The sequence below is a fragment of the Haematobia irritans genome, chromosome 5 (genome assembly GCF_050003625.1).
Source record: "Haematobia irritans isolate KBUSLIRL chromosome 5, ASM5000362v1, whole genome shotgun sequence".
In the NCBI taxonomy this organism is placed as follows: Eukaryota; Metazoa; Arthropoda; class Insecta; order Diptera; family Muscidae; genus Haematobia; species Haematobia irritans.
Window position 1 is genome coordinate 13,620,434 of NC_134401.1, and position 18,568 is coordinate 13,639,001.

The 18,568-nt window shown below is 28.8% G+C and overlaps 1 protein-coding gene across 5 annotated transcripts in view; it reads left to right on the plus strand.

Moving 5' to 3' along the window:
* The first annotated feature begins 8,290 nt into the window (after positions 1–8,290).
* side-VIII (sidestep VIII) overlaps positions 8,291–18,568 on the plus strand; it is a 431,976-nt gene continuing 421,698 nt past the window's right edge. For all 5 annotated transcript variants that reach the window (XM_075310736.1, XM_075310739.1, XM_075310738.1 and 2 more), the window contains exon 1: positions 8,291–8,938. The gene's annotated coding sequence lies outside the window, so the exon portion shown is untranslated. The remainder of the gene's footprint in view (positions 8,939–18,568) is intronic.

The window sequence follows — 18,568 nt, forward strand, 5'->3', positions numbered from 1 at the left end:
ATAGAAAACTTTGCCAAAAATTTATTTCAATAGAAAATTTTGCCACAATTTTATTTCTATAGAAAATTTTGTCAAAATTTTATTTCTTTAAAAAATTTTGTCAAAATTTTATTTCTATAAAAAATTTTGTCAAAATTTTATTTCTATAGACAATTTTGCCAAAATTTTATTGCTATAGAAAATTTTCTCAAAATTTTATTTCTATCGAACATTTTTTCAAAATTTTATTTTTATAGAACATTATCTAATAATTTTATTTCTATAGAAAATTTTGCCAAAATTTTATTGCTATAGAAAATTTTCTCAAAATTTTAATTTCTATCAAACATTTTTTCAAAATTTTATTTTTATAGAAAATTTTCTATTAATTTTATTTCTATAGAAAATTTTGTCAACATTTTATTTCTATAGAAAATGTTGTCAAAATTTTTTGCTATAGAAAATTTTGTCACGATTTTGTTTCTATGGAAAATGTTGTCACGATTTTATTTTTATAGAAATTTTTTCAAAAATTTTATTTCTATAGAAAATTTTGTAGAAATTTTATTTCTGTCAAAAATGTTGTCAAAATTTTATTTCTTTAGAAAATTTTGTCAAAATTTTATTTCTATAGAAAATTATGTAAAAATTTTATGTCTGTCAAATTTTATTTCTATAGAAAATTTTGTAAAAATTTTATTTTTATAGAAAATTGTGCCAAAATTTTATTTCTATAGAAAATTTTGTAAAAATTTTATTTCTGTTAAAAATTTTGTCATAATTTTATTTCTATAGAAAACTTTGTCAAAAATTTATTTCAATAGAAAATTTTGCCAAAATTTTATTTCTATAGAAAATTTTGCCAAAATTTTATTTCTATAGAAAATTTTGTCAAAATTTTATTTCTATAGAAAATTTTGTCAAAATTTTATTTCTATAGAAAATTTTGTTAAAATTTTATTTCTATAGAAAATTTTGCCAAAATTTTATTGCTATAGAAAATTTTCTCAAAATTTTATTTCTATCGAACATTTTTTCAAAATTTTATTTTTATAGAACATTTTCTAATAATTTTATTTCTATAGAAAATTTTGCCAAAATTTTATTGCTATAGAAAATTTTCTCAAAATTTTATTTCTATCAAACATTTTTTCAAAACTTTATTTTTATAGAAAATTTTTTAATAATTTTGTTTATATAGAAAATGTTGTCAAAATTTTTTTCTATAAAAAATTTTGTCACGATTTTGTTTCTATAGAAAATTTTGTCACGATTTTATTTTTATAGAAATTTTTTTTTTAAATTTAATTTCTATAGAAAAATTTGTCAAAATTTTTTTTCTATAAAAAAATTTTGTCAAAATTTTATTTTTGTAGAAAATTTTGTCATCGCTCCACGCTCGTGTTATTCGACCGTGTGGTTAAAATTAATTCCGAATATTACCAGGAAAACGTCCTAAAGACAAAATTGAAGCTCTGGGCATTTCGGCCGTGGACATTCCCACATGACACGGAAAATGTTCTAAAATAGTATTGAACCCATGGGTAGACAAACATTTCGACCGCAGACCATAGATATTCCAACAGGGCTCAGCACCAAAAAGTTGCATCGCTGGCACGAAAATGGCCAGTTACCGAAGTTGGTTTTCTACGATGAGAAAGCAAAGAGGTCAGCTGAATATGTACTCCTATGATTGGCCACCAACGCCAAAGGTAATGGCACGGGCGCCGTGACAAACGATGGTCACTCCCCGATCGTATTCATCGTCAGTGAGGTCAAAATAAATGTCGAATATTATCGGAAACATTTCCTAAAAACAGTATTGAAGCCCTGGACAGACAAACAAAACATTTCGGCTGCAGATCATAAACAATCCAAGACCACTCCATCAAGGAGTTGCTTCGCCAGCACCAAAGTGCCCGGTTATCGAATTTGGTTTTCTCCGCTCTACGGTGGGGTGTATAAAATATCATCCTAAGCACAAATATCAATGAAGCCATATTCTGCATTATCACTAATTTAGTGTATTGGTATATTAGCTTTACACAAATGATTCCCAAAATCTGTTTCTTACAAATTCAAACGTCTAAAGTTAATAACAGTTAAAGTAAACCTCTTAAACTGTTTATGTTAGTAGTTTTAGATTAACATTTAACATTCATCTGCTATAATTTATCTCCTGGTATCTACAGAATCAGTTTTGCAACAAAAGCTTTTCCCATATACAATAATCTCGTAGCATCTCTCCCTCTCTCTGTCTTTTTAAAACATTATCTCAATCTCTCAATTTCTCTCCATCTTTTACTGTAGAATCTAACAGTGAACTTTATTATTATTATGTTGTTGCTCTCACGAGTTTACCATTTCACCAGTGTACATGTGCTCGCGTGTGTATAAATCTATTCAACCATAACAATGTAATTATCTTCGCGGATGCTGTTTACTGCTACCCAATGATGGTGGTTGAGCTGTTACTCGCACTCATATTCATGTACATTTTGGTGTGCGTGCAATTTGGTGTTGCTGTTAATTAAACCAAAGTTAATGACGATAACAATCATTTGTTGTAGCATTATTCCAATGAGATCTATATAGCATGCGATGAGTTGTGATGCGGAACATTGTGATGTGAAAGAGCATCAGCAACAACAACAACAAAAACAACACTAACAATAAGAAAGGCATGTGTAAAGCATGGCAAAGTCAAAGGAACAAAAACGAAAATTGTATGCATGTTACATAGGTGGGAGGATTTGGTGTGTAGGTATGGCACAATGGCACGCAAATATGTTAGAACTTTCTCTACTGTTGCAGAAGCCACTGTAGCTTCTGAACTTTAAGTGAACCCAATGACTTACATTATGGTATTTATGTTAATATAAACTGTGAGGGAAATGCAATAGTTCTCGCTCACATACAAACACACACACACTCCCAATATAAGATTCTTTGTTCTAGGCCTATATTGTATTTCTTAAAAGTGATATTAAAAATTCGTTCGTTGTTTTTGTTTTTTTTTTTTTGTGGGAGGAATATGGAAATTAAACGATATCATTAATTAAATTTTAATTTAATTAAATCTATTTAGGTGAACAAAAAGCCAACAAAATGAAATTAAAATAGATTTTTAGGAATTTGGTTAACTATTAAGGATTTTGTTGTAGTGTTTAAAGAATAATGATGTTAGACTATTTCCTGCTATGATATGGATGGAAATGTTTCAATCATATGAAAGATTTTTCAAATTAACTGATAAGTTTTTTTTGAAGACCTGAATAATATGACCCCGATGGCCTGCGAGTGACTTTTTTATGTAGGGAAACAAAATGAATGCACACATCCAAATCAGGATAATACTAGGGAACAAACCTTTCTCTAGATAGTCCTTATGAATCACTCCCTGTGAATCGCGAAATTTGGTAACAAAATATTTTTGGCCGATGCGACAGTCATCGCCTCCTTCGGAGTATGTTTCAATTTACTGACATTGCAATGACCTTCGATATTCCAATTGACTTATATGTGGTCGACATTTACGAAACGATATAGAATTTCTCCCGAGTTCCATTAAAAACATCCTGAAACACTTCTAGGAAATGGTGAAACAGAGTGAGTATATGCGTTACTCACGGTATCAAAATTCATACTTTTCTGCACTTGACACACATTCCAATCGGTGGTCTACCCGTACAAGATTTTAATTTTTTTGTGACATTATTATCCTTGGTTAGAATTTAGACTGTAGCCCTTTTATAGTTTTCTTTGTTTGTTGAGACCTTCAATACTGCCTTGAAGACATTTTTGCAATAATATTCGGCATATATGTTAACTCCACGGTGAATACAAGGGGGAATTTTTCACTACACTGGCTTTGCGAGGCAAGGAGTTAACCATTTTCGGGACCTGGCCCCGGAAACAAAATTGAGGAGTCCGTTAGAGAATAGAAGAAGGAATAAAATATGGGTATGATGACCAATCAAACCTAACCTAAATTTGATGCTGTACGTCAATTGATTTTGTAAGATCGTCATGGGACCTAACGTGATTGAGACAACCTTAGGCATTAGTGGGACCAGAGAAGACCATTCAATATTGCATGAACATTTGACCGTAAAAAAATGTTCGTGTTGGTACCACGGTTGTCACTCAAGACAAAAATAATCTATCAAAATTTATAGAAAATTTTACCAGAAAACTACCAAACAAAAAAATATTGTTTTTGCAAAATTTTTATAGAAAATTGTATTTCTACAGAAAAATTTCTCAAAATTTTATATCTATAGAAAATTTTGTCAAAATTTTATTTCTATTAAAAATTTTATTAAAAATTTATTTCTATAGAAAATTTTATTTTCATAGAAAATTTTGTCTAAATTTTATTTCTATAGAAAATTTTGTCAAAATTGTATTTCTATAGAAAATTTTGTCAAAATTGTATTTCTATAGAAAATTTTGTCAAAAATTTATTTCTATAGAAAATTTTGTCAAAATTTTTTTTCTATAGAAAATTTTATCAAACTTTTATTTCTATAGAAAATGCTGTTAAAATTTTATTTCTATATAAATTTTTTTAAAATTTTAGTTGTATAGAAAATTTTTGTCAAAATTTTATTTCTAGAGAGGTTTCTGTCAAAATTTTATTTCTATAGAAAATTTTGCAAAATGTTATTCTATAGAAAATTTTGCAAAATTTTCTAAAGATATAAAATTTTGTCAAAATATAAACTTTCATAAAAAATTTTATTTTTATGGAATATTTTGTCAAAATTTTATTTCTATAGAAAATTTTGTCGAATTTTCATTTCTAAAGAAAATTGTTATCAAAATTTTATTTCTAAAGAATATTTTATTAAAATTTTATTTTGATAGATAAATTTATCAAAATTTTATTTTTAGAGAAAATTTTGTCAAAATGTTATTTCTATAGAAAATTTTGTCCAAGTTTTATTTCTATAAAAAATTTTGTTAAAATTTTATTTCTATAGAAAATTTTGTCAATATTTTATTTTTATAGAAAATTGTGTCAACATTTTATTTCTATAGAAAATTTTGTCAAAATTTTATTTTTATAGACAATTTTGTCAAGATTTTATTTTTATAGAAAATTTTATTTGTATAGAAATTTTTGTCAAAAAAATTTTTTTGTATAAAAAATTTTGTCAAAATTTATTTCTATAGAAAATTTTGTCAAAATTTTATTTCTATAGAAAATTTTGTTAAAATATTTTTTCCTATAAAAAATTTTGCCAAAATTTTATCTCTATAAAATTTTTTTATCAAAATTTTATTTCTAAAGAAAATTTTGTCAAACTCTTATATCTATAGAAAATTTTGCAGATTTTTTATTTTTAAAGAATATTTTTTTAAAATTTTATTTTTATAGATAAATGTGTCAAAATTTTATTTTTATAGATAAATGTGTCAAAATTTTATTTTTATAGATAAATTTGTCAAAATTTTATTTCTAAAAAATTTTTTGTTAAAATCTTATTTCTATAGAACATTTTGTCAAATTTTATTTTTTATAGAAAATTTTGTTAAAGTTTTATTTCTATAGAAAACTTTGTCAATATTTAATTTCTTTAGAAAACTTTGTCAATATTTAATTTCTTTAGAAAATTTTGTCAAAATTTTATTTCTATAGAAAATTTTGTCAAAGTTTTATTTCTATAGAAAATTGTGTTAAAATTTTATTTTTATAGAAAATTTTATTTGTATAGAAAATTTTGTCAACATTTTATTTGAATATAAAATTTTGTCAATTTTTTTTTCCTATAGAGAAAAATGTTAAAATTTTATTTTGATATATAAATTTGTTAAAATTTTAATTGTATAGAAAATTTGGTCAAAATTTTATTTCTATAACAAATTTTGTTAAAATTTTATTTCTAAAAAAATTCTGTCAAAATTTTATATCTATAAAACATTTTTTTTAAATTTTATTTCCATAGAAAATTTTGTAAAAATCTTATATCTTAAGAAAATTTTGTCAAAATTTTATTTCTATAGAAAATTTTGTCAAACTTTTATATCTTAAGAAAATTTTGTCAAAATTTTATTTCTATAACAAATTTTGTTAAAAATTTTATTTCTATAGAAAATTTTGTCAAAATTTTATATCTATCGAAAATTTTGTCAAAATTTGTGAACATTTTATTCTATAGAAAATTTTGTCAAAATGTTATTTATATAAAAAATTTTGCCAAAATGTTATTTCTATAGGAAATTTTGTCAAAATTTTATTTCTATAGGAAATTTTGTCAAAATTTTTTTTCTAAAGAAAATTTTGTCAAAATTTTTTTTTTCTATAGAAAATTTTGTCAAAATTTTATTTCTATAGAAAATTTTGTCTTCTTTCAGTGTAAAATTCAATAATTCCTTTTCAGAATAAATAAAATTGTACATATTTATTAATTCCAAAACATTTGTATAAATAAATTGCTTCATTCTTAATCTTCGTAGAATAAACATATTTTTCTTGAGGACATGTAGTAATTGAAGAGTTGTAGCATACGCCTAAAATGGCATTTACTTTTGATTGCCTACTGATTAGCATACACTTGTATAGTTACCTTGGCTCATAAACATTTCCTATAATATTTCGTTGTGACCTTATACAACCTTATGCAAAATACATTAAACTAATTAACATTTGATATGCAATTTCAATTCATTTACTCTATGTGGGATAGGTCTAAGTCAATACAACTTTATTCCATATTCTCAGTACTCCACCCATTCCCTTAGCACAATGATTTTAATTACATTGTGGTAAATATGAGGATAATGCGGTGGGGGTGTGGGAGATAAATAGTATGTCAATGGTAGCAGATGACGACTCCAAAGCCTTGATGATGATTAAGCAGCTGAAGCAGGTAATGATGTCAGGAAATAATTTTGCCTCATTCAAAAGGATTTCAATGAAAAGGAAACACAAACAAACACGAAATAACGACAAACAATTTAATCTTGGGACATAAAATAATACTGAAATGTAAACAAACTGTAATGAGAGTAATACAAAAAAAAAAGAGAAAGGGCGAGAGAGAGAGAGAGAGTGGAATCATTGAATGATATAAAGAGCGGAAGGAGCGAAAGTATTACATTGTAAGGTTGTGTTTTTTAAGTAGAGATAATAGGTATTTTCTCTCTAGTTTGGCTTCTCTTGTCGGAGATAAATTCCTTTACTCTGAGTAATTGTTGCTCTCTCTCTCTCTCCATATATTGTTTGGCTTTTCTTGTCGGAGATAAATTCCTTTACTCAGAGTAATTGTTGCTCTCTCTCCATATATTGGAAATATTTTTTTTATATTTTACCAATGTTATTTTTCATTTTGGGCTTTGGTCCTATCTTAATAATCTTCTCAATATTTTATTTGCTCTCTATAATTTATAATGCTCTTTTTAGTTGTGTGTGAGGGTTTTCTTAATTCTCATAAAATTCTTCTTATTACTTTTTGGGCTCTCTGGAGGTTAATACAGGAGATTTTATGAGCATATACTAGGAGATTGAAATGCCATTAACCTCGTTTTTATTCGTCTAATGTTATCATATGGTATTTTGTTTTTGTTTTTTTTTTTTTTACATTAATTCTGTTATTTGTAGGAAATGTAATTATAAAATAAAGATTATCTTAATAAATATAAAAAGAGGGCTATATAATTAAAAAGATTAAAATAATAAAAAAAGAATTAAAAAAAAAAAAAACAAAAACTTCATTCAGGCATAGTAAATTCCCTCAATTGCTTCATGGTATTTCCTATGTTATTTTATTCATTTGCTATTTACATCCAGACTCCTTTAATGTAAGTTTACATAAAGTTAAGACATTACATTCTGCTCTCTCTCACTCTCTATATTAACACCTTATGTTTTCTCTGCTATAGCCAAATATGATGACTTTTAACATGAGAAAATTCTAACATAATGGGAGAATCCTTATGGGAATGTTGTCTAGTTTATGCTACGATGTCAAATATGACTATGTCGATGTTAATAATGATGATGATGACGAAGATGATTTTCTCTCGCTTTTTCTCTCTCTTTCGACTCGTTTGGCTGTGTGAGCTTGTAACAGTCACTGGCTTATTTGTTTGGGTGGTTACTACACTTTGCCATTTTACAGTGGCACAAATGATGATTACGTCTATGATGATGACGATGATGTTGTTGATGCTGTTGGTTGTCAGAGAGCCTTGACTACTATATGGAATTTAGTATGTGCGGTTTTGTTCGTCACAAAACGAATGGGCATTCATCTCTGTCTGTATCATAAAATTTTGTATTTAGTGAGAGTTTGCGATCCCGCGGGTACGGTCGAAATATACGGGATACCATTTAACTGTCTGTCAGTGTGAGTGTGCGACATTTTTTGGTGGAAAAACAAAAAGAAAATTTACTGTAATATCGAAAAGTAAATCGTAAAGTTCATAATAAAAACGAAAAAAAAAAATCTACAAAAAAATTGTAAGCAAAATCCTTGAAAAAATTATTTTCCCAAAATACAAACATGTGGCAAAAATTTAGCAATTATTCCTAGTGAGTTTTTTACACCTTAAGTTTGTTTTTTGCTTATTAGCCAAAGAAAAACCTCTTCGAAAGTAAATTTGTGAGTGCGAAAAAGAAAGCCGAGCAAAAAAAAATCGTAACCGGTATCGTGTATATTCGTTTCGTCCATAGAGCTTCTAGCCTCGGTCCTTATGGCTCGGAGCCTACACAGTGAATACGAATTTCTTCTTATGAAATAGCAATGAAAGTAAAATTAAAGAAATCTTATGAAAATTGTTTCCTAAGAATATCCGAAAAGAAATAAAAACGAAGAAGTGTAGTGTTTCATACTTGTTTGCATATACGAAAAGGTCAAAGAAAAAGGAAAAAGCCGAAAAAGAAAAACTAATTTGCAGCTACATCGATTCTATATGGAGAAAAAAAAATGCCACAATAAAACAAAGGAGAAAAGTAAATATAAAGCAATGATAGTTTTTATCAATAAGGATTATAATAAATTTTGTAAGAAATAAAAAGACTTTAAAAATAATCATAGAAATATATTTTGTTAAATATTTTGAGAATCCTTATATGCTTTTCCTTGTGGGAAGTTTTGATAAAGAAATTGGTATAAGTTGTAAGAATTACCCAACGAAATATGTTAATGGCTTTAATTTTATGTAATTCCATGACATAGGGAATACTTCCTGTCACGACCACATGGAGAAGAAAACAATGTCCATTAATTACTCGAAACGATTAGACTACAGGTGTTCACTATTTACAATATCCTAGTCAACCCTTGATACTGACCAATGTCAAAAAAAAAAAAAAAAAAAAAAAGTAAGGAAAATCTAAAGTCTATATTATACCCTGCACCACTTTGTAGATCTAAATTTTCGATACCATATCACATCCGTCAAATGTGTTGGAGGCTATATATAAAGGTTTATCCAAATACATACATTTAAATATCACTCGATCTGGAAGAATTTGATAGGCTTCTACAAAATCTATAAACTCAAAATTAAAGTCGGCTAATGCACTAGGGTGGAACACAATGTTAGTAAAAAAATATGGGAAACGTTTAAATCTGAAGCAATTTTAAGGAAATTTCGAAAAAGTTTATTTATGATTTATCGCTCGATATATATGTATTAGAAGTTTAGGAAAATTAGAGTCATTTTTACAACTTTTCGACTAAGCAGTGGCGATTTTACAAGGAAAATGTTGGTATTTTGACCATTCTTGTCGAAATCAGAAAAACATATATATGGGAGCTATATGAACCGATTTCAACCAAATTTGGCTCGCATAGCGACAATGCTAATTCTACTCCCTGTGCAAAATGTCAACTAAATCGGAGTTAAAAATTGGCCTCTGTGGTCATATGGATGTAAATCGGGCGAAAGCTATATATGGGAGATATATCCAAATCTGAACCGATTTCAACCAAATTTGTCGCGCATAGCTACAATGCCAATTCTACTCCCTGTGCAAAATTTCAATTAAATCGGAGTGAAAGATTGGCCACTGTGGTCATATGAGTGTAAATCGGGCGAACGATATATATGGGAGCTATATCTAAATCTGAACCGATTTCAACCAAATTTGGCACGCATAGCTACAATACTAATTCTACTTTCTGTGCAAAATTTCAACTAAATCGGAGCAAAAACTTGGCCTCTGCGGTCATATGAGTGTAAATCGGGCAAAAGCTATATATGGGAGCTATATCTAAATCTGAATCGATTTCAACCAAATTTGGCACGCATAGCTACAATGCTAAATCTACTCCCTGTGCAAAATTTCAACCAAATTGGGCTATATTAGCCCATATCGGGCGAAAGATATACATGGGAGCTATATCTAAATCTGAACCGATTTCAATCAAATTTTGCACACTTAACTATACGACTAAATGTTATGTTTGTACAAAATTTTAAGCAAATCGGTATAAAACTCTGGCTTCTGGGGCCATATAAGTCCATATCGGGCGAAAGATATATATGGGAGCTATATCTAAATCTGAACCGCTTTCAATCAAATTTTGCAAACTTGACTATACGACTAAATGTTATGTTTGTACAAAATTTCAAGCAAATCGGTATAAAACTCTGGCAGCTGGGTCCATATTAGTGCATATCGGGCGAAAGATATATATGGGAGCTATATCTAAATTTGAACCGATTTCTTCCAAAATCAATAGGGTTCTATTCTGACCCAAATTAGGAACATGTGCCAAATTTGAAGGCGAGTGGACTTAAATTGCGACCTAGACTTTGATCACAAAAATGTGTTCACAGACAGACGGACAGACGGACATGGTTATATCGACTCAGGGACCCACCCTGAGCATTATTGCCAAAGACACCATGTGTCTATCTCGTCACCTTCTGGGTGTTACAAACATATGCACTAACTTATAATACCCTGTTCCACAGTGTGGCACAGGGTGTAAAAATCGCTTCTATAACATATACCCCAAACACATTTTGCTTCAAGCATATATATTTTCAGGATTAGTCCAAACAAAATATTGTTTGTACTATTCAAACATATTATGTTTCACCTTAGGGCATACACTGGTTGTAAACAATTTTAATGAAATTTTCTTTGTGTGGATATATTTTTAAGACGCCAATTGGTTACTTCCATTATTTTACTTGCAGCATACTCTCTAGGTCTCTCTTTCTAAACATATATATGTTTTTATGCTATTTCTAAATTAATATATGTTTGCATTTAAGCATATTATATTTACAAACACTTTATATCCCAAACATAATATGTTCTAACATATTAACATATATGTCCCAAACATGTTATGCTAGTTTATGAACATTATAGGCTTGCCCTTAAAAATATTTTGTTAAAAAATTTGATTTCCAAACTTATAAGTTTTACACCCAAACATATGAAAAACAGTCTTTCTCGTCCGTGTACAAAGGTCAGTTTCGAATAAACGCCAACAAATTTTTCATCGGTGAATTATCCCATCTCAGTAATGCTAATGAAATTTCTGAGTGTTTAATAGCTTGTCTAACATAAGTAACGTGAAACGCCGCTTGAACTCGGCTATAAAAAGGAGGTCCCTTGTCGTTGAGCTAAATACAGAATCGGGGAGTACTCATTGAAATGAGGAAAATTCACCACTTGTGAGCCGTACAAAACGGGCTACCGTTATACCTAACCTGACCTAACCTAATCTAACATAATTAATAAAATATCTAAATTTATGAAAATATCAACAGTATAACTGAGAGGAGATAAGCCACTGCTCCAGCTTTTTAGTGTCTACTCGAAATTGGGACTGAACCATTTGCATGAAAGGCGGGCATGCAACCCATTGCAACTACCTGTGCCAACTACGAAGCTGATAAGACGGACAGGCAAACATTGCTAGATCAACTCAAAATTTCTTCACGACCTAGCAACGAATGGCATATATTCTAACAAAAATGGTGTATTTTTTATTTTTTTTATACCCTCCACTATAGGATGGGGGGTATATTAACTTTATCATTCCGTTTGTAACACATCGAAATATTGCTCTAAGACCCCATAAAGTATATATATTCTGGGTCGTGGTGAAATTCTGAGTCGATCTGAGCATGTCCGTCCGTCCGTCCGTCCGTCTGTTGAAATCACGCTAACTTCCGAACGAAACAAGCTATCGACTTGAAACTTGGCACAAGTAGTTGTTATTGATGTAGGTCGGATGGTATTGCAAATGGGCCATATCGGTCCACTTTTACGTATTCTTCCCATTCGGTTGAAATTTGGTACGTGGTGGTAGTATATGATATTCAAGTCTTTAGTCTTTCGTAGAAGTTTCTACGCAATCCATGGTGGAGGGTACATAAGATTCGGCCTGGCCGAACTTACGGCCGTATATACTTGTTATTTATTTAAATCATTTTACAACCAAGCCGAAATGGCCATATACGGTTACAGGGATACTCAAAATAAAGAATTACATTAAATTTACTTTAAAAAAAAAAATTATAAAAATAATTAGGACTACAATCAAGGACTGCAAAAACTTGACTTCTACTACTTGGTAGATTGGTCGCACTCTTGCAAAATATTCCTCTCCTACTAAGAAGTATTACATATTTTTTTTTATAGAATTTTAAGAAAATTTTCGAGAAATAGCAAAAATTTCTATAGAAAGACAAAAAAATGTTATTTATACAATTTTGATAAAATTTTCTTTAGCAATAAAATTTTGACCAAAAATTCTATAGAAATACAATTTTGACCAAATTTCTATAGAAATAAAATTTTAACAAAATTTCCTACCAAAATAAACTTTTGAAAAATTTTTCTATAGAAATAAAATTTTGAGGAAATTTGTTATAGAAATAAAATTTTGAGGAAATTTTTTATAGAAATAAAATTTTGACAACATTTTCTATAGGAATAAAAAATTGACAAAATTTTCTATAGAAATAAAATTTTGAAAACATTTTCTATATAAATAAAATTTTGAGACAATTTTCTACAGAAATAAAATTTTAACAAAATTTTCTATAGAAATCAAATTTTGACAAAATTTTCTATTGAAATAAAATTTCGACAAAATTTTCTATAGAAACAAAATATTGAAAAAATTTTCTATAGAAATAAAAATTTAGACAACATTTCCTACCAAAATAAACTTTTGACAAAATTGTCTATAGAAATAAAATTTTGCGAAAAATTTCCGTAGAAATAAAATTTCGACGAAATTTTCTTTAAAAATAAAATTTAGACAACATTTTCTATAGAAATAAAATTTCGACGAAATTTTCTTTAGAAATAACATTTTAAGAAAATTTTCTTTAGAAATAAAATTTTAAGAAAATTTTCTTTAGAAATAAAATTTTAAGAAAATTTTCTTTAGAAATAAAATTTTAAGAAAATTTTCTTTAGAAATAAAATTTTAACAAAATTTTCTTCAGAAATCAAATTTTGAGAAAATTCTCTAGAGAAATAAAATATTGAAAAAACTTCTATAGAAATAAAAATTTTGGCAAAATTTCCTTCCAAAATAAACTTTTGACAAAATTTTCTATAGAAATAAAATTTTGAGAAAAATTTCTATAGAAATAAAGTTTGACAAAATTATCTTTAGAAATAAAATTTCAACAAAATTTTCTTTAGAAAGAAAATTTTTACAAAAAATTTTAAAATTTTAACAATTTTCTATAGAAATAAAATTTTAGAAAAAATTTTCTATAGACATAAAATTTTGACAAAATTTTCTATAGAAATAAAAATTTAGGTAAAATTTCCTTCCAAAATAAACTTTTGGCAAAATTTTCTTGAAAATTTTGAGAAAATTTCTATAGAAATAAAGTTTCGGCAAAATTTTCTTTAAAAATAAAATTTAGACAAAATTTTCTATAGGAATAAAATATTGACTAAATTTTCTACAGAAATAAAATTTTGAGAAAATTTTGTTTAGAAATAATGTTTTGAGAAAATTTTGTTTAGAAATAAAATTTTGAGAAAAATTTCTATAGAAATAAAGTTCCGACAAAATTTTCTTTAAAAATAAAATTTAGAAAAAATTTTCTTTAAAAATAAAATTTAGACAAAATTTTCTTTAAAAATAAAATTTAGACAAAATTTTCTATAGAAATAAAATTTTGACAAAATTTTCTATAGAAATAAAAATTTAGGCCAAATTTCCTTCTAAAATAAACTTTTGGCAAAATTTTCTACAGAAACAAAAGTTTTAGAAAAATTTCTGTAGAAATAAAGTTTCGACAAAATTTTTTTTATAAATAAAATTTAGACAAAAGTTTCTATAGGAATAAAATATAGACAAAATTTTCTATAGAAATAAAATTTTGACAAAATTTTCTTTAAAAATAAAATTTAGAGAAAAATATCTATAAAAATAAAATTTAGAGAAAAATATCTATAAAAATAAAATTTTAACAACATTTTTTTAGAAATGAAAATTTACAAAAATTTCTTTATAAATAAAATTTTGAGACAATTTTCTTTACAAATAAAATTTTAAAAAATTTCCTTTAGAAATAAAATTTAACAAAATTTTCTATAGGAATAAAATATAGACAAAATTTTTTACAGAAATAAAATTTTGATAAAAGTTTCTAAAGAACTAAAATTTTTACAAAAAAAAAATTTTTTGAGAAAATTTTCTATGTTCTCCCATTTTTGTAGAAGTAGTAAATGAAATAACTAAAATAAAATTATTAAACATTCGAAGAAAAAAATTTTGTCATACTAACCACAAAATTTTGATCAAAAACTTCATAATAACAATTTTTTTATTTGGTAGATTTTTAGTAAAATTTTGGTATATTATTTTTGGTACGAGTGGCAACCGTACTTATCATTTGGGGTCTGAAGAATTGCAAAAGGTTCGATATGAGACCATCGGACTTTTAGGTATAGGCCCGATATAAACCGATCCCCAGAATTGGAATGTGGAGCTTCTTGGAGGAGAAAATTTCATCTGATCCGGTTGTGGTGTTTGTCTATGGCCTTTAACAACCATGCAAAAATTGACCTTTATCGGTCAATAATTATATATAGGCCCTATTTAAACCGATCCCCAGATTTACCTTACGGATCCTGTGGCAAGAGCAAATTGCATCCAACCCGGTTGAAATTTGATACATGATGTACGTTTATGCCCGCTAACGACCATATAAAAATTGATCCATATCGTTTCATATTATATATATGATCATATAGACCGATCATCAGATTTTTTTCTTTCGTTCCGATATATGGCCTCTATCCACCTAGCAATAATTGGTCCATATAGAAACCGATCCCTAGATTTGTTTTCCGTACCTCCATGGGTATCCAAAATGCATCTTATTCGTTTGATATTTGGTAGGTGGTTAGGATATTCCCTCTAAAAACACTGAAAAATTGGTCTATATCGGTCCATAATTATGTATAGCCCCCATATAAACTGGTCACGAGATTTGATTTCTGGAGTTTACAGGAGATGCAAATTTCATCCCATCCTCTTGAATTTTTTTACGTGGTGTTAGCCTCTAAACCATGCAGAAATTTGTCCAAAATTTTATATAACCTACATATCAACCAATCCCTAGATTTGGCTACAGACTCTATTGGTGAAGGTGATTTCGTCCGATCCGATTGAAATTTGGAACGTAATGTAACGATATGCCCTCTAACAACCATGCAAATTAGGACCATATCGGTCCACAAGTATATATACCCCCCATGAATAGCGATCGCCAGACTTTACTTCTTGAGTCTCCTGGAAAAGCACATTTTTTGTACGTGATGTTAGTCATGGAGCAAAGAATTTTAACCGATCGAGTTGAAATTTGGCGCTCTATTTGCTATAGGGAAATTGGTTCATATCGGTTTATAATTATTTATAAACTCTTCTATATTAACTGATCAAGAACTAAGTTGGCTTACTTGGGTATTTGATCTACCTTTTTAATGTCATATAGACTCCACGTGGGCTAACTTACAATTTAGACGATAAAAAGTTTTAAGATACCTTGGCATCGACAAGTGTTTCCACAACCCAAGAACTTCAATTGTGGATGACATTCTTTAGTAGAAATTTTTATGCAATACATAATATTCGGCCTGGCCAAACTTTCGTCCATATATACTTCTTTTCCCATAAAAAAAGTTTTTTTTTTGTAGATAACATTTCATATTTCAATATGTGCAAAAACTCCTTCCTACCTTCCATTCTTCTGTTTCACCAACAAAAATCTCTTGGTATTTCATTTCTGGCTAATATTTATAACGAAAAAAAAAAAACAAAAAAACTTTTAATGAGAAAAGTCATGTTGAACAAAATAAACAAATAAATATAACAAAAATTAACTTCATTATAAATATAAATAAAATAAGTATTTACAATGGACAATAATGTTATGTGAATTGCTATAATCTTTTCTGTTTTCATAATATTAATTTGTTCATTCGCTATGTCATTTTATTTATCCAATGATTTGTTTTTTTTTTCTGTGCATTTTACATTTGTGCTAGGTGGAAAAAGTGACACAATTCAGTTTGTTACTGAAATTCGTTAGCAGTTATTTATCTTTGGGTTTGATTGTTGGTGACTGCGGTTATTTTTATTGTTATTTATTTATTTATTTGGGTTTTTGTAAAACAAAAACCGAGAAAAAAACACGAACCGAGCAAAAAAAACTAGGTAAAATATATTGAGGTTATATTTATTCATAATTATTGATGTATGGTATATACATGCACATATGGGGGCAGTCATATGTTTGAATAAATTGCAAAACTGCAATTGCATCTATAGACAAAGGCCATGTGGGATTTTTTTTATTGATGAAATGAGGGAGAGGGAGAGAGTTGAGAAAAGGGGAATTCCCATTCACGCTATCAAACGATACAGGAAAAAAAACCCTACAATTCATTTTGAAATGTAGTAACTGGGATGTAAATAAAAAAGTAAACAAGTATATACGGCCGTAAGTTCGGCCAGGCCGAATCTTATGTACCCTCCACCATGGATTGCGTAGAAACTTCTACGAAAGAATGTCATCCACAATTGAATTACTTGGGTTGTGTTATTTTAAAACTTCTTAACATCGTTTTCTAAATTGTTAGTTAGTCCATACGTGGTATATATTAGACAAAAAAGTTATGTATAGATAAGTCTACTAATAATTACGAATCGATATGGACTTTTTGCATGATACGTAGAGAGCCAGAATTGAAATATGGGGGTCGCTTATGTGGGGGCTATATACAATTATGAACTTGATTTGTGTGATTGGGGATCGATTTATCTGAGGGCTAAATATAACTATAGACCGATATGGACCTAATTAGGCATGGTTGTTAACGGCCATATACTAGCACAATGTATCGAATGAAATTTGCTCCTCCAAAAGGCTCCAAAACCAAATATCGGGATCGGTTTATATGGGGGCTATATATGATTATGGACTGATATGGACCACTTTTGGAATGGCTGTTAAATACCACGTACAAAATGTCAACAAGATCGGATGAATTTTGGTTCTCCAAAAGACACCGAAGGTCAAATCTGGGGATCGGTTTATATGGGAGCTATATATAATTATGGACTGATATGAACCAATTCCGGCATGGTTGTTGGATCCAATATACTAACATCACGTACCAAATTTCAACCGAATCGAATGAATTTTGCTCTTCCACGAGGCTCCGGAGGTCAAATCTGGTGATCGGTTTATATGGCGGCTATATATAATTATGGACCGATGTTGACCATATTTTGCATGGTCATTAGAGACCATATACTTGCATCATGTACCAAATTTCAGCCGGATCGGATGAAATTTGCTTCTCTTAGAGACTCCGCAAGTAAAACTGGGGATCGGTTTATATGGGGGCTATATATAATTATTGACCGATGTGGACCAATTTTTGCATGGTCATTAGAGACCATATACTTACACTATGTACCAAATTTCAGCCGATTCGGATGAAATTTTCTTCTCTTTGAGGCTCCGCAAGCCAAATCTGGGGATCGGTTTATATGGCGGCTATATATAATTATTTCAGCCGGATCGGATGAAATTTGCTTCTCTTAGAGGCTCAGCAAGCCAAATCTGGGGATCGGTTTATATGGGGGCTATATATAATTATGGACCGATGTGGACCAATTTTTGCATGATTGTTAGAGACCATATCGTAACATCACGTATCAAATTTCAACCGGAGCGGATGAATTTTGCTCTTCCAGGGGGCTCCGGAGGTTAAATCTGGGGATCGGTTTATTAGGGGGCTCTATATAATTATGGACCGATTTCGACCAATTTTTGGATTGGTGTTTGAGGCCATATATTAAAACCACGTATGTATTTTCTTATCCACAAGGCTCCGGAGGTCAAATCTGGGGATCGGTTTATATGGCGGCTATATATAATTGTGGACCGATGTGGACCAATTTTTGCATGGTTGTTAGAGACCATATACTTACACCATGTACCAAATTTCAGCCGGATCGGATGAAGTTTGCTCCTCTAAGAGCCTTCGCGAGCCAAATCTGAGCGTCGATTTATATGGAGGCTATACGTAAAAGTGAACCGGTATGGCCCATTTGCAATACCATCC